The sequence below is a fragment of the Lissotriton vulgaris genome, chromosome 7, assembly GCF_964263255.1.
Source record: "Lissotriton vulgaris chromosome 7, aLisVul1.2, whole genome shotgun sequence".
Classification (NCBI taxonomy): domain Eukaryota; kingdom Metazoa; phylum Chordata; class Amphibia; order Caudata; family Salamandridae; genus Lissotriton; species Lissotriton vulgaris.
This window is the reverse complement of record NC_141695.1, coordinates 466,911,503-466,930,046: the sequence shown is the minus strand read 5'-3', so window position 1 is coordinate 466,930,046 and position 18,544 is coordinate 466,911,503.

Genomic DNA, 18,544 nt, shown 5'->3' with positions numbered 1-18,544 from the left:
ACAGAGATCCGTCAAAACAGGAAGAGGAAATGAAGGCTCAACTCACCTTCTCGGTGTTGCACTTTTCAAAGATTGGATAAGAGGGAATTGATAAAAAGGTTACTATTTGCCCTTGGCCACGAGGTGCCTCTTCTGGTTGCTACTAGAAGGGAGAAAATACCTGAAATATGAAAGAGGACCTAGATGGCTATTTCCAGGAGCATGCTAAAGAGATAGGCCTAATGCTCTGAACTGCAGACAGCCTTCCTCTAACCTGTTAAACGCACGTTATGCCTCTCGCTGTGTACATCTGTCCATAGGAGTGCCCAGACATTCTGGGTCAGAAAGCACTTCGGCCGAGCTGGATCCGGGGTGTTTTCTGACCGATTCGGACTCCTGCAGTCCAACCGAATGAGTTTGATGCAGCTGTATACTGCCGGACTCGATTCGGTCGGACTCCCATAGAAGTCAATGGGAGCCGATCGTACAACGCGTACATGGGCTCCCATTGACTGAATGGGTATGTCTTGTGCAAGTTGGCCCCCTACAGTGGGTACGCGTCTGTGCCATCCATGTTGTATATGCCTGTTTTGGGGAGACCCATGGGTCTCCCCCTTTGTCCGAGTCGTAGGGCTGCGGATGACAGGGGGACCGACGCGGCCCCCCGAAGTCCAACTCTGGAAGCTATGGTGAGCCAGACGCTCCGACTCGATCCGGCTGTCCGAATCGAGCATCGTACTAGCTCGTCATAGATCTCCATTGCGCGCCATGGTTTTCTTGTGACCGAGTCGTACTGAGCGGTTTGGACAGGGAAATGATTCGGGCGGAGATTTCGCGCTTGTTCCCGTCATACTTCAACGTTCAGACCCGTGTACGACTCGGATGGAAATTCAGCCTCCGAATCGGATCCACTAATGCCGAACCCGATTCGGTGCCCTTCCGACCAAGATCGGAATTGGCCCCTAGATTTTATCCCCTCCAGTGCTCATGTGACTTAATCCCCCTGGAACCTGAAATATCTAAAAATCAGTTGATATTTCCTAATATTGGCCACCCCAAGGAGGTGATGTGGAGTGAAAACACCCACTGTAGGTAGGCTAAAGGGAAATGTGTGTGTCACAGCCAGCTGCTCCTGTAACCAGCATCAGACAGCTGCAGGCCATTGGGGAGTGCATGGGCCAATGCTGGTTTTGAACCAGGATCTCTGAAACTATCCTGCCCTCAGGGTAAAGAGAGTTGTCACAGCCTCACAGCTCATACTGCAGTGGACCTGGAAATCTGATATTAGGTTTCCATTGTTTCATATTCCTTCCTAAACACATTCTAATCCAGAGATAAACTGATTTATCATATTTAAAAACTCTAAAATATGATAGGGATTCAATACCTAATTGTGGCAGGTGTTGTCAATGTGCAAATAAAGGCAAATCCAGTTTTCATGCATGTTGATCTAGGGGTCGAACATATTTTAAAAAAGAAAATAAAAAAGTAAAAATATCAATGCACACATTGTCCCCCACAAACTTCGCATTGGAAAGCCCCATTATGTGTGAAGCCAATCATTTACTGCAGCACTGTGATAGGTTATGCCACCATGACAGTGACAAAATGGACCCTCACAAACATGGCAAATTACCCCTTACAGAATCCACATGCATCCTGTCAGTAGGAGCCATTCCCATCATAGTTCCTTTTTAATTTATTAATTAGAAATAAAAACACTGATTCTACGTACGCAGCTTCTGCCCTCAGTGCCATGAATCTATTTGCAGTATTCCAAATTACCTACTTTGCTTTAACCAACTGCTCTTTATCCCAGGATGGGCAAGTTCTATGTAAACCAATCTACTGAGCAAAACAAATCAATCTCATTGGGCCCTTACATGTCACACCCAATGTACAACCAATCGTCTTATGAAGTGGGCTTAACCATCTTCAAGGTCATACACCAGACCACTGAGTGCACAAAAGTGGCAGACAGGGATTCAAGTATGAAAAGTTGATACTAAAACCTTATTGACTGTAAGTATCTCTTACAATACTAAATTGGATCTCATTAGAACAGAACTTTTCAACATCCCAAACTGGCTTCTTTTCAATCCACCTCCTGTCCCTCTTTCTCCCATGGTCTTATACAGATATCATTTGAAGTCTCATGCTCACCCTCTTGATTGCATGAGATGCCCAATGTTTCATGACCATTACCCAGTAAAAGAGATCTGTAACATTTGTCTACTTTTGATGTGTTTCTACTCACTCAAAGAATGTGCTTATTAAACACATCACCCTATAATGATGAGCCCTTTTCACAATCAATCAATGGTGCCTTGCCAATTATGGCAAAAAACGACATAAGTGCCATCTTCAGCAGCATTTTACACTCCAACCTTCCTTAGTAAATATGCACGTTGGCGATTGTCTTCCATAACTTGCATAATCTAAAACCACTCTCCATACACACTCATTGAAACTTTCCACACCTTAGTCTTGGGCCCCAGCCCCATATGGTCCTTGGGTTTCCAAGCACCCCACCTCTTCAACCAGTAGTCTTTGGTGTTTAAAGCCCCTTTGCTAGAGTGACATGTTCTTCCTTGTCTTTTCAGGTTTCTATTTAACTGTCTTTTGTCACTGTCCTAGACTTCCTAGAAACATGCTCTTCTGTTCAAATAGTTGCATTCTAGATGACTAATATCTATTGAAGTTACTCTTGTATTGCAACACGTGAGATCATATTCTCTCAACAGACTATCACTCATTTCAAGTTAACTGTTTATTCCAAAGCCTATTGTACCTTACCCTGCCAACAACACCACATTGTTACACTACATCATGTTTTCAAAAATATATGCTAAAAATGTAAAGTTATTTTTGTAATAAATGGTTTGTTATATTTTCCTTCTGTTTACCCTTGTATGCCTTCTGTCTGGTAGCTTACAAACAACCCTTTCATATGCATTTGTTTTTGTTCTCCCTTCAGTATACCCAAGGTCTGGGGCCTTTCTTGAGTAATTTAAAATAATACTATAGTAAACTACTTTTACTCCCTCAAATGAATCACTTTTTTGTTATAGTATAATTTCCGCGGTTCATACGGTTATTGAGCCGGCCAAGTCTTTTGCTACATTCTCCTGGACCTGGCACATCATATGACATCTATCATTCCTTCTTCAGATTGATTCTAAACATTTAGGCCAATGCCTTTTAGTATACCTACACACAAGCAATTGTGCAAAACACGGACAGTGTGCACATAACAACTAAGTAAACTTCCACACGTGATACTGGTTGTAGCATCAACGTGTTCTCACCAGTCCTAAACCTTGACATCACAAAGTATACCAGCTAACATTGCATTAAATAAATACCTCTATATTACCTAGTGGCAGTTGCCACTAGGTAGTTATAGTTCAGTCTGCTTTACCATAGATGGAGTGTTTTTTGGTTTGCTAACAACTTTGACCCTGTTTGTTACAAATCTTCACTACATGCTCAAATATTAGGAGTTAAGAGGGATTTCAAGGACTAGGTAGCCCTCCACTCATTCAGTCACAAAACACAAAACACCTAGTCCCAAAGGCAATCCTTTCTGTAAAACTATGGGCATACTTGGATTTGTCAATATATCATTCCAATTACTCTTCTAAAGATAGAAGTAGTTATCATGCTCAAGAGACTTGCCAAAAGTAATAAATAAAAATAGCCACTCTCTGATATATCTAACATTAGACAACACAGTACTAACATTCACTAGAAAGACAACATTTGAAAAAATGTGTGAATAGCTAGAGGACACCTCACGGGCGAACCACCAATGGGGCTCCTGGTTGGTACTCACCAGGTTAGCCCTGTTCTCATCATCGGTGTCCACTAGCTTAACGCAAACGTGTCCGACTCCCAAAAGTAAAAGTAAAAGGACAGTGAATGGTGCAGTGTACACAAACTTATATGTGACAAGGACTAACAACATTCAACATATAACAACATATAACAACAGACGCCGTTCGTGCCTTCTCCACAGATACAAGTTAAGGGAGCACGAAACCACACTTACCGACTGGAAGTGGGTTCTCTGACGTCCAAAGACGCGATCATAAGCGGTATGATAGCACAAGCCCAGAACCAGCACGCCCAACATAGTACTGCTGGCAGTGGCTTTCTTTAAAAACATTCGCCCTGAAGAAATTGCCTGAAAACCTACCATGGCAATGAAACATGTCGGCAGTGAGTTGAAAGCGAATCGATAGGTAGTATTCGCTTCTCTCCTCTTTTATGTGTATATGTTTACTGTTGCAGACAAGAAGATACAAATAAAAAGGTTTATGTTTCTTGCATGCACGGTATATGGTCTTGTTATATGTTGAATGTTGTTAGTCCTTGTCACATATAAGTTTGTGTACACTGCACCATTCACTGTCCTTTTACTTTTACTTTTGGGAGTCGGACACGTTTGCGTTAAGCTAGTGGACACCGATGATGAGAACAGGGCTAACCTGGTGAGTACCAACCAGGAGCCCCATTGGTGGTTCGCCCGTGAGGTGTCCTCTAGCTATTCACACATTTTTTCAAATGTTGTCTTTCTAGTGAATGTTAGTACTGTGTTGTCTAATGTTAGATATATCAGAGAGTGGCTATTTTTATTTATTACTTTTGGCAAGTCTCTTGAGCATGATAACTACTTCTATCTTTAGAAGAGTAATTGGAATGATATATTGACAAATCCAAGTATGCCCATAGTTTTACAGAAAGGATTGCCTTTGGGACTAGGTGTTTTGTGTTTTGTGACAAATCTTCACTAGACTTTCCCCCCCAAAATGTCATCCACCTAAGCTTCTTCCTGGAAAGTGTCAGGGTGATCTGCCAAGTGGGAATGAGAAAAAAGGGGGTCCCACAACACAAAATCCCTATGCATTTTCCATAGACTTCTTTAGACAAGGCTATAGCAAAAACCGCTGAATGGAATTACACCAAATTTGACAGAAAGCTAGATCTTGGTCTGCAGATTTGCACTTTGGTGTAAATGCATTCTGTAGTTTTTGAGATATTAGGGTAGAAAAATATTGATATTTGGACGGTTGGGCTCTCGAAAGTCTCACTAGCATCTCATGAGAGCACACATTAAAAAATGGAGCCCTGTGATCGGGTGAGAGGCCCATTTTTCCCATTAAACTTCACACTCTCACAAAAACTCTGATTGGCTGGCTGTTGGAATTTTAGAAATGAAATGTTCGCCATTACTGTTTACTGTGAAAAGTTGCAGGTGTATGTGGAAAGTAAGTAAAAAAAGCTGTATAACAGGGTAGCAGAAAGGCATACTGTCTACTTAGATTTGGAGTGGAGGTCTCTAAAACATAACTGCTATGATACGATACAAAATAATGTATATTGTTTAAAAAACATTATGATCTTGCTGGGCTCTCACAGGATTGTGAATAGTAAAAAGGAGTATGGTAGTATGCAACACACTCTACTAGTAGACATGCATATTGTGGTGCTTGTTATTGAGAGGAATACATAAGTACTGTGATTTTTTTAGATTGTTTTTTTGTCCTAATATAACCTCAATAGGCGTATAAAGACCTGTGGTTGAGCAGAATAAGCAGGCAACTCCAAAAACATTTCCCCAATGTTTTCATCTATGTTGCACTCTAAACCAGCCCCAAAGCCACATTTCCAATCTTTCAAGGTGGATTTCTCCATCCAGAGATGTAGCTATTGATTTTAATCATTTCTCATTTGACTCATCCACTCTCCCTTCTGTGTTCTTACTTTTCATCCCATATCTCCCCAAACTTCGCTTTTTTCTCCAGAGAACTCTTATGATCCAAGGAGTTTACTCTACGGATTGATGATACCCAGTCCATTTTGCAGGGGAAATAGGCAGTCCACATTTTATAGAAATCTCCCTCCTTGCCAGCAACATTACCATAAACATTAAAGATTTTGTTTCTTTAATAACTTAATCCTTCCCTCTTCAAACCCAAATATTACCTTTGCTAGGCTTACCTTGATGTCTTTGTTTATAATCTCTTTAGCCGTCTTATCCACATCCAGCCAGAAGGACTCTATCAGAGGGCAATGCCAAAACACGTGGACAACATCAGCCTGTCCTTCCCCGCACTTGGGGCATTTCTTCTCCTAATGTCTCCTCAGTTTGGGTACCTTCTTTGGTGTCCAGTATGAGCTGTGCTCTGTGAAGAGATAATTTTTTTGAGGGGTGCAGACTTTAAGGTTGACCAAAAGGTAGTCATCAATACTTGCCATAAATGTGGAGAAGTGTGGCTCAATGCTTAGAGCGGCAGACCTTGATGCAGAACGCTGGCCAGGGACCAGGGTTCGATTCCCACCTCGGCGGGTTTCGGACTTAAATTCCTCTGACTGGATATTCTCGCCTCAGTGCCGATTCTAAGCATGGGTCCCACGCTGCAACTCTGGGCAATAGCTTGCTTAGTCTCCACAAAGGGCCCCTGATACACAAGGGATGCCTGGTTTCACCATGGGATGCCCAGGAGTGGACACCCCACAAGGAAAAGCCAGGAGGGGTTCCCTTGTGGTAGGAGTACAAGCGCCGGGATGCCTCCGGGTCACTGTTCGCGCTATACAAATACGCCACATTTACATTTACATCAATCTTCCAACTCTGGACTTGGCAGGTCTCTTTTCCAGATCTCTCCCATCGTGGAATAGGGTTCTTCCCCTGCCTCTATCAACATCCAGTACCATTTTGCAACCTCCATCTTTGGAGGGGATCTTAGTTGATACTCCATCTCAAAAACTTTTCTAACTTCCGCTGTTTTTCTCAAAACATTTGCCCAACTTTAGAGCTGGCAGTACTTAAACTTGGAGAGGCATCCTTCTGTTGATCTTTCTAACATTTCCCAGGAGAGTAGTTTGTTTCCTTAAAAGTTGACCCCATTTGTTTATTCCCGCTTGCCCTAACAGGGCTGCCAGTTTGTCTACAAGACACATAGGAGTCCATAGGGAGTCCCAGATTGCGGCGGGAGAGCAGTTATAGGGTATTGCCAAAGACCGTCTAAGCTGATACCATGTGTTACATGCGGCCTACAAGATCTTTAGTCTCAACATTTTGTAATATTTGGGATGGCCAAATTTGTATAGGAAAAAGTTGCCATTTCTATCACGTCTGTTGTTGAGACCTTGAAAAGTGGGATGTATAGAGCATTTTCCAAGAGAATAGATCTGAAGGTCTTAAACTGAAAGGCACAACAATATGTTAAAAGATCAGAACTCACAATTCCCCAATAAATCTTTCTCCGACGTAACTTCTTCCAAGCAATCCTCACTCCTTTGTCTACCCAGATAAAACTACTTAGTATTCCTTGCACATTTTTAAAAGAATCCACATTCAGGTCCAGGGGTATTGTATTGAAAATAAAAGTAAACTTAGGTAGTATGGACAATTTTTGTAAGTTTGATATTCCTAGAAAAGATAGAGGGAGACTGTTCCAGGTCTTCAGTAGACTTATAGTTTCATTTTGCGCATGTGCAAAATGTATCTGGGCCAAATCGCTGAGGATCTGTACCACCTGTATCCCCAAGTATCTGATCTCTTGCTTCATCAAGGGCCTGAAGCAGTGTCTACTCTACGCCATTATTTTAGTCTTTTGCTGGTTGACCAGGTATCCTGTTGCTTTCCCCGAATTCCCCTAACGTTTTAAAAATCTCTGGAAGGGATGCCTCCGTTTCGCTAACATAGACTATCTGCCTAAAGGCCCACTTTTTTTTCCCCACATCTATACTTTAAAGGGATTATATTCAGATTTGTTCTTATCTTTTTTGCCCAAGGCTCAATATATATTTTGAAGAGCAAAGCTGACAAAGGGCATCCCTGGAGAGTCCCTGGTTTAATTTCCATCTGATCTGTGAGATTCCCATTTACCAGATTCCTAACAGTAGGGTTATTATAAATCGCTGACACTGCTGTAGAGAAATTCTTCCCTAGTTGATGTTGCTGATTGTGCACTTTAGGATGGGACAGCTAACCCTATAAAATGCTTTAGCAGCATCAAAAGTAAGGATTGTCAGAGAAGTTTTACTTATTATCGCTAAATCTATTGTTCCGATCAACTCATGAGTTAGGTTGTGCAGTTGTCTCTCCTTTATGAAACCCTTTTGATCAGGGTGTGTCAAACGGTCAATAATGCTCTCTAATTGTTTTTCTAAAATCTGGGTTTATATTTCATTATCTGAACTTAAGAGAGAAATCGGTCCGTATGACTCACATAATTTGTGGTTTTTATTTCGTTTTAAAATTATACTGATCGTTGCTTCTTCCCAGGAGAGTTGTAGTTCTTTTCCTTACAGAAAGGCATGTTTATCATTTCCTTATACGATGGTGCCAGCTCTTCTTCCAGAACTCTATGTAGCTCGTTTGCTGAGACTGTCTTGTTCTGCTACTTTCCCTTTTTTCGTTTTTCCATTCCCAATCTTACCTCTTCTAAGCTTATCTCTGCACAAAGAAATTCCTGTGAAGTAGGAGACAACTGGGGGATATTTGTTCCCTCAACCTAATTTTGTAACTTTTCCCTGAATACCATAGTATCTTCATTATACATATGTCTGAAGAACTGTACGAAAGCCTCCTCTAATTCCTTATCTTCTTTACATATTCTACCCAATTTGGGATCTAATTTTCAGTGATATTATTTTCTGATTTAGTTTTCCATGCCAGCAGCTTCCTGCATCCCTCCCCCTACTCATAGTAAGATATCTTACTAGCCTCCCACTTCTTTTTAATTTCTTCTTCTAGGAAACTTGATAAATTGTATTTAGCTTCCTGCAAGTTGCCCTATATTTGAGCCTGATCTTGTACGTTCAGGGGGTTCTCTAGTTCCTTAGAAAGCTAAGTTATATTATGTCAAATTTCTCAATTTTAGATGTCTGCTCCCTACTCTGGCCTATGGAAAGGTTAATTAGACATCCCCTTATAAAAGCTTTATATGTGTCCCAGACTATATGCATTAGGATGAGAGCCTTATAATCTGGAAGAATTAATGTGTCTCTTCTTTTAGAATTTCAACTAAATTAGTGCTCTTTAGTAGTGCACGATTTAACGTCCAGCTCTTTTGTGTCATTGGTTGATTTAGTTTAAGCACTAAACTAACTGCTGAATGAGCTGATAAATGTTTTACTATATGTTCACCGTTGGAGACTTTATTGCCAATCCTACTATTTGCTAAAAAAAATCATTTCTTGAGGAATGTCCATATTTTTCTGTTTTTAAACATATATCTGTTACCTTGCTACCTTTTTCCATTCAAATATTTATCAATCCTATGTCTTCTATCATAAGTTTCATAAAAGTACTCATTTTTGGAGTGTTGACTGTAGTCCTGGGGGAAGATTTATCTAAGATTGGGTCAATCAAAACTTTGAAATCACCCCCCAATACAATGGGGGCGTTTATATTCAGGAAAAAGTTACACAATTCCTGAAGTGGTGCTGGGTCATCGGTATTGGGGCCGTAATAGCCTACAATTGCGACCCAAGTATCATACAGTTTAACTTTAGCTATGACCCATCTCCCCCTTTTATTTACCATGCATTCCCCAAGGCACAACTTAATAGATTTTTTGAAAGGATAGCCACCTCTTTTGTACAACCCTTCTGATCTGTACACACATAGGGGCCGATTCCGGTAAATTCCTGTCCGAATCGCCGTATGGAGCATTTTTCCCATACGAATCATAACACGAACCGTCCCCGTACATACGATGTAGTACGATGTGCACCCAAAGCATTTCTCGTACGAATCGTACCAAGGACCATACGACTCACGAATCCGTACGGATCGCATTCGGAACATGCAGTACGTGATGTCCGTACGGATCGAAGCATCATTTTCCGACCCAGCAAGTACGAATCGTCTCGACAACACTCCGTACGACTCTCTTGATATGGGAGCTGAAAACGTCTGGAAAAGCAGATTTTGACTCGAAATGCATATGAAACGCCCCCCCGGTACGGTGCGTACACCCTATGATTGCAGGGGTACGGAGCATCGGGGTATGGTGCGTACACCCCTGGATTACAGGGGTATGGTGTGTATGTCCCGTGGGTACACCCCATGATTGTGGGTGTACGGTGCATAGGGGTACAGTTCGTACCCCCAAAGGCCATAGGTGTACGGTGCATAAACCCCGTGCGTACACCCCTTGAGTTTAGGCGTACGGTACGTATGTGAATGTGTGGCTCTCTGTACGAATTGATTCAATGCGACGTTTTCTGTACGAATCACGTACTCAATCCCCGGTCCGGATCGTACTCGTCAGGTCGTACGGCATGTTTACGATTCGTACGGTTCACTGTGAGGGTCTATGTCGCAATGATTCGGACGTATTTTTTACCTACGGATCGTACTACGTGATTCAGACGGATCTGTATGATTCGTATGGAAACGGCTACGAATACGAATCGTCGTACGGATTCATTTGCCGAATCGGAATCGACCCCATAATGTTTGACCCATTTTTGATTTTTTAGGATCTTGCTCCAGTCTTATTTCAACAAATGGGTTTCTTATATTATTATTATCTCACTATTGGATCACTTCCAGTACTCCATATTTTTTTCCTCCTACTGACAACCCTAGGATTGTTGACATTCCAAGTTAAAATGTTCACGGTCCTATCTTTAGATATGCCCATTTTTCCTGTCTTAGGGGTCGATTAGGATGGCGGACGGACAGAGTCCGTCCGCCATCCTGTCTGGGGCAGGGAACGTCCACCACAAGGGTGGAGGTACCATGTCCCGAATTAGTATGCACCCACCACAGTGGCGGGTGCATCCCGCATTTTTAACATTGCGGACGACGGTGCTGAAAGCACCGTCCGCCGCAATGTCAAAAATGCATGTTGTGCGTTTCACAGCACAACATGACAGGTTATACTGTGAAACGCCATGTGCACCCCCCACACCCCTTCACCCTGGGGGCCCACAACGGGCCCCCAAAGCAAGAACCGTATGCCTTTTTGTGGCGCATTGCCGCCACGGAAAGGCATTCCCCTCAGCCCATCCTAATATGGCTGGCGGTGTCTGATAGACACCGCCACCATATTAGACCTTTTCTGCTGCGGTCGCAAGGCGACCGTGGCGGAAAAGCGGCGGACGGTCTTCCCGTCCGCCATGGTCCCACCGCCATTGTAATATGGCGGGGAGAAATAGGTGGCGGACGGGCAAGGATGGAGGATGGATTGCCACCACCTGCATGGCAGTGGCGATCCGTCCGCCATCCTAATCGCCCCCTTAGTGTGTGTGAAAGAGAAGTGAAAAGTCCCAATCTCCGTGGAGTCTGCCGTTTTCTTTGTCAATGAGGACCTCATTTTAAGAACCCTTGTTCTCCCCCACCCTGTGCTAAAAGTAACAAAGAAATTCATGTGTGAACGTATTCCCCCTGCGTCCCTGGAGAACCCTTCCATTTATCATTAGGTGTCCTCTTTAGGGGGACCTCTTTTTGAGCTCTCTCACCCTTCCGGAATTTATTAAACTCATTTATTTTTGATGTGCTTTGATTTGATTGATCAGGATTTCAACATCTTTTGGGTCCTTAATATTGTGCATTTTATTACTCTACATCATCCTTAGTGTGGCTGGGAAGCGCATCTGGACAGTGGTCTTAACTCTTGCATACATTTGACCAACTCCTATTGCCTGTCCTGAGGAAACCTAGAAATGTCCGATCTAACTTCAAAGAACCATTTTTCCTTTGTATAAGAACCTGCTTTGATGGCCTCTGATTGTATTTTCTCTTTGAGAGTGTATCCTTTAAAGTTTACTAGAATCTTCCTCAGTGTCTTCCTAGTGGTAGATTTGTGAAAGGGATCTCTTTTTTTTTTTTTTTAATATTTATTTCCTTTTTATTTTTTCCTTATTAACATGCACATTGTATTACACGTCATACTTTTATACATTTTGCAAATTACATCCAATATTTTTGTATGTCTCTGGTTTGAAGTTTTCAAAACAATATAAACAATATAAAGATATAAAAATATCATAAAGCATAGTTCTAAGATTCACTATTCTTTTACATTATCTTACAATGCCATCCTTTCTTTCCATTTGGTTATTGGTTCCCAAATTTTCAGCCCAAGTCTCCTTCCCTTTTTCCCCTTCCGTGCATATATAGCTTTCTCAAGGTTGTAGCTGGCTAGTAGGTTTGCCAACCAAACTTGCATTTCAGGGGGTATCTTGTCTAACCATACTCTTGCTATTGTCAATCTCAAAACTGCAGTAGCTATAAACATAAATTCTTTCTGGTCAAATCCATCTTGATTGTCTATCCCAAACAATATCATCCTAGGTGTTAGTTTAATTCTTATATCAAGAGTGTTACTAAGAAAATCTTCTACGCTTCTAATCAAGGTGTACAGCTGAGGGCAGGTAGCAAACATATGAATAATATCTGCATCTCCTGCATTACAACGTGGACAGGTAGTACCAGTGGTACCTCCCCATTTGGCTATTCTGGCGGGGGTATAATACAGCGAGAATAACGTCTTGTAATGCTGCGATTGCAGGGGACCCGAACACATAATATTACATCCCAGATCCAAGGATTCTTGAAGACTTCCGGGATCCCCACCCAATTTTCCAACCCATTTGTTGCTACTTTCTCCAAGTCGTCCATCTTCCCTTTTACTAGACTTGCATAAAAAGATCTAATTGTACAGTCTCCTCCTACTTTTATCTTTTCCAATATTTCATTACTATTAAACCCCACACTACCACCTTGCTTATGACAAAGGAAGCTCCTTACCTGTAGGTATTTAAAGAAGTCCTTCCTCTCAATCCCATACTTAACAGTAAGGTCTGAAAACTGGACTATCCCGTCCCCATCCATTAAATCCCCAATCTGTTCTATCCCTTTCTGTGTCCAACCCAGCATTGTTGAATCTGCAAATACTTCTGCCGGGAAAGATTTGTTTGGTAGAGCCTAACGTACCTATTATATCTTCCCATTCCCATTTTTTTAAGGAATGCATTCCATATCCTACATGCTGCCACCACAGTCTTAAATCTAGTTCTTTTATGGTATCCAAACTCAGCCCTATTTAAGAAATTATTTTCCGCCTCTACCCCCAGTATAATAGCATAGACTTCTGTAGACATAGTCGTAACCCCTATGTCGCTTCCTCCACCCCCGATTAGGCCCTGCATATACTGCAATGCTGTGGCCAGCTGATACAGCCTAAAGTCGGGGGCCCCCCACCCCCCTCTCTCTCTTGGTAGGGTCATATATCTGTAAGCTCTTCTGGTTTTTCCATGTGCCCAGATGAATCTATTGAGCACCCTTTCTAACAAATTAAACCATCTAGCCTCAAAAACTAAAGGGAAAGTGCGAAAGAAATACAGAAATTTAGGCAAGATTAGCATTTTGATAACATTTGTGCATCCCATGAGAGAGAGGTGCAAGTTGTTCATCCTCTCTAGGTCTTTTTTGACTTTATCTATTAAAGGGGCCAGATTCATCTCTACTATCCTGTCCAGGCTCGCCGTTAATAACACTCCTAAATATACTGCTGAATTGACCACCCTGACATCAGCACATGGAGTATATCTATTCTTAATAATCTGAGTTTTTGATCTATTTAAGCTATACCCTGATATCTTTCCGAATCTCTGAGCCTCTATCTCCACCTCTTTTATAGCTGAAGTAGGGTTAGGAGTTAAAATTGCTACATCATCTGCGTAGGCTAAGGACTTCACCGTGCAATCATTTATCCTCATTGGTGGTATCTTTTCATTAACTTCCAGCCTTCGCAGTAATGGTTCCAAATATAACGCAAACAGCAGGGGAGAGGAGGGACATCCCTGTCTAGTCCCCCTAGCAATTTTTACTTTGTCAGAGAGCCCCCCATTCACTCTTATTCTTGCTGTTGGATTATTGTACAGTACCCGTATAGCTTGTATAAAAGGTTCACCCATCCCACACCACCTCATTACATGCCAAAGATACTCCCAGGCGACCCTGTTGAATGCCTTCTCGGCATCAAGGAAGAGTGCTGCGACAGGGTCCCCTAGGATATCTGCAGAGTCAAACATCGTAATCACAGTCCTTACATGTTGCGTAGTCCCTTTTCCGGGAATGAAACCATGCTGGATAGGGGTTACTAACTGCTCGATAATCCCAGCCAGCCTTTTTGCTAAAATTTTGGAATATATTTTGATATCCGAATTCATTAATGTAATTGGTCTATACGACCCTGGTATTTCTAGTGGCTTTCCTTTTTTTAGAATAACTATTATATCAGCCCCTCCCCATGACCCGGGCTGAGTTCCCCTATCTGTACTTGTTGCATAATTAGAAACATATCTGCCAGGAGCACATTTTTAAATGTTTGATAAAATTCGAGCGGAATTTGGTCTGGCCCTGCCGCTTTACCTATCGGCAAGCTACCAAGAGCTTCCTCCAATTCTTCTAGCAGTATTGGTCCATCTAATATTTCTTTATCCTCTTCGGATAACATCGGTGGGGATATATTGCTCAAATATTTATCAATCTCCACTAGGTTCGGTGGATCTTCTGGAGTATATAAATCTGCATAAAATTTCCTAAAGGCATCTCTTATTAAGTTAGTCTCCATGACCAGATTTCCCTGTGCATCCCGTATTTCTTTTACTCCCGCTTCAGCTGCTCTCTGCCTAGTTCTAATTGCCAGCACCCGCCCCACCTTCTCACTAAGCTCGTATGTTTTTTCCTTTTTGGTCAAAAAGTTATCTGCCGCCTGCCTGGCCAGACCTTCCACTGCTTCAGCTTTTAGGGCTATAATTCTAAGCAGACAATCCTCTAGAGGTAGATTGTGTCTTATCGCCCTACTTAAGTTTCCTTCGTCTCTTAATAGTCTATATTCTACCATCTCTCTCCTTTCCTTTTCTCTTTTTTGCCTTCCCAGAATGAAGCTAATTGTTTCTCCCCTTATTCCCGCCTTGAATGTATCCCAGACTATTCCTGAAGCTGCTGTCCCCCTATTGATATCCCAAAACCATTTAATCCACTCCGTCATGTGCTCCCTATATATAGGATCCTTTAAAAGGCCTCTCTCGAAAGTCCACTGTGTGGGTGCTCTTGGTGTATGATTGCTTTTGATAGTAAGAATTACTGGACTGTGATCTGAAATCACCCTGGGAAGCTTCTCCACCTGTGTCTCAGATAATAAGCAGCTAGTTATCAAAAAGTAGTCAAGCCTAACCAATACTTTATGTGGGGCAGAGAAGAAGGTGCTTCCATCACGGTGAGGATGTAGTTTTACCCAAGGATCAATCAGGGCGTTATGCAAAACCATATCTGCCAGAGCCCTAAACACTTTCCTTTTCCTCCCTCTATAGGCTGCATCTGTTCGTGTGAATGAGCTCTCTAAGTCGTGAATATTAAAATCTCCACAGCAGACTATGGGTTCAGACCACTGGGCTAACTCCGCATCAAGAAACTGAAATACCTCTGGGTCGTCTTCAGTAGATCCATAAATTGTAACTAATGTTAATTTCTGACCCCTGAAGCATATTTCTACGATGGCCCATCTTCTCCATTTATCTTCCTTCTTCTTCCCCACTACCACATCCCTTTGTCTACCCAGAATTGCTACGCCTCTGGTCCTAGTTTCTTGTTTGGAACTAGCCAATAGCTTGAACCCCAGTTGCTCCAAAAGATTTATCTTACTTAGCTCTATATTGGTTTCTTGCAAACATATCAAGTCCAATCGCAAGGTTTTTAAGTATGCAGCCACTCTCATCCTCTTATTTGGGTCATTTAAACCACACACATTGATTGATGCTATCCTACATGCCATTGCATTAACATTGGTAGATACCACACATGATGAGCATTGTTTATCATGAACAAACCAGACTGTATACTTTCAATAACTCTCAAAAACATAACAATGTGCAAAATCATAATAAAACTGTTGCCATTCCACCCCCCCCACACTCCCCCCCTCCCTCCCTCTCCACCCCTACTCTGCCCTCCCCTCTCCTCCCCTTTACAGGCAAATAGGTCAACTGACCTATGTGTGCCCGCCTTATGTTGTGCAAGTCGCTTCCCTCCCCCAATCAGTTATCTTGCCGTGCCACCCATAGATCCCACTATCTCCTATTCGGATTCATTATGAATGTCTGTACCTCTTACCCCCCTTTCTGCTTCCTCATCTCTTCTAAAAAGAGCTCTGCTTTAATCTCAGAGGTAAACATCCAGGTTTTCCCTCTCACAATTACTTTAAGTCTGGAAGGATAAAGTAGATATGCCTCCATACCAAGAGCCTGGAAGGGTGCAATCATCTGCCTTAACTTCCACCTCCTCTCTACAGTGAAGTGGCAGAAGTCAGGCCTGGCAAAAAAGGTGTTGTCCTCAAAAGTCCTCCTATTCTCTGGCCTTGCTTTACTCAAGATCTCCTCTCTGAGCAAGAAGTTTCCAATATACACTAGTTTTGCCCTTGGGTGGTTTTTCTGCCCGTCTCTCCCTGCTCCTCCTGTACCCCCCGTCTTCCTTACTGTGAATGAGAACCCCTGCGCCCTCTGTATTTCTGTTTCCCACTGCCACTGGGATTCTGGAAATGCGCCCCTCAAGAGATTTATCACGAATTGCCTGACATCCTGCCCTTCTGACCCTTCCGCCACACCCAGCAGACAGACATTATTCCTCCTCTGTCTATTTTCAAAGTCCTCCATCTTCCAACGCATGTCCTCTGCCATTTTCTCCTGCTCTGACTTGAATGACTGCCATCTCCCAACATCATCTTCCAGCTTGCCTGTGCGCTCCTCAACCTCTGTTACTCTGTCCACCAGTTCATCATATAATTTATTGACCTTCCGTAGACTGTTCTGAATTTTCTTTGACGCCTGCCTCGCTCTGCGACTCTCTGCTCTTGCTTCACTTTGCATCTGTTTAAGAGTCACAAATAGAGTATGGAAAGGGTCTCGTTGGGAAGGGGTATTGCCAGCCGTTACTCCCTCCGCCATGCTTGCGTGTGCGTCCTCCTCCTGGTATACTTGAGAGGTCGCTGAGTAGTCCCATAGGAGACGTTTCTCTACTTTGGCATGCTTCTTCTTCATTGTAGACTCTTTGCCAGACGTACTTATACCTGATTCAGTGTCCTCGTCCTCCTCTGTGTTAGATTCTGCCGATGATACTGACTCTGAATCTTCATTTACTGAATAAAACTCACCTTCCCCCTCTAGGGAAGTACAGTCTCCCCCCCCCTGGGGATTTTTGGTGATATTTATTTCTCCTAGAAGGTTTTGTCTTGCTAAGCTTGCTAAACTTTCTCGGCTGCCCCATGAGCCCGTCTTTTTTTTGAGTCATTTATCTCTTTTTCTACTTGCATTAGGGCTCCGAGCATATCCGCTGAAGTGCCTCCAATTGCGCCTGTGTTCCTCTCTCCAGTGCCTCCAGTGACGAACTCCCCATCGCTCTCCCCTTTACCTTCATCTCTAGTCAGTTGCTCCGCTCCAGCGTGTGCTCCGTCAGCCTGCGATGCTGCAGCATTCTGACTTGCTCTCCGCGCCGGCTCAGCCCGTTGCCTGGCAACCGCCCTCACAGTGTCTTCTCCGTCAACTACGTCCTCGAGGACGTTTCCAGCTGCCAGAGTGACAGCGTCTGTTTCGCGGAGGGAATCTGGCATCTCTGCACTTACTGCTTCGGGGAGTTTCACTGACAGAATCTCCGTCATGGTAGGTTGGCGCATACCCATTTCTCGAGACTTTTGCTCGTCTCCTTTCAATGAGGTGCCTTTGTTTGCACATCGATTTTCGCCAGTATTGCCCGGTTTGGGATTCGCGCTCTGTTTCCGCAGCTCTCCCTTCTTTGTTTTCTCCGCCGGGGGGGGGGGATTATCTTTCTAATCGCGCCGGTATTCTTTCCTGCTAAGGAGTCCACCTTTGAGCTACCAGCTGCTCATGTCTTCATTGTCGCAGGGGTATCAGGTGGTTTCTTGCCCCTCTCGCTTCCCTTCTCCTGATTAACCACGCGGGTGGGTGGTTTAGGAGCCATATGATGATGCTTGTTTAGAAATTTCAAAACTGCTTCCCTTATACGGACCCAAGCCTGTCCAATCCGCAATGCTTGCTTTTTAGGGGATACTCTTTTAATCCAGCTGAGTCCGGTCTCCATTAAAACATCTCTTTCATGGGTAGCACGGCGTTTCTCTCAATATGTCAGTTCATTGTGGGAGAGAGGAAAAAGTGCGACCTCTCAGCACAACGGTGCAGCGGCCATCTTGCCCCCCACGGAAACTTTGTGAAAGGGATCTCAATGTATGCGCCGTATGTCTTCTCTAGTGTGCTAATCTCATGATGCGGGATAAATTCCTTTAGCAAACCTATCATAGATCTTTTAATATTATCCCTCTCAAAGCCTTCTGGGACATTTAAAATCCTTATGTTGTTTCTTTGTGCACTATTCTCGAGAATCTCAATCTTGTCTCCTAGGTTCCTTTCGCCTGGACTAAGGGAAGAGATTTCTCTTTGGTTTTGTTTCAACCTCCCTATTAGCTTCTCTACAGATACTTTCATAGTTGCCAATCTTTCATTTTTCATTTCATTTAAAAAAGAC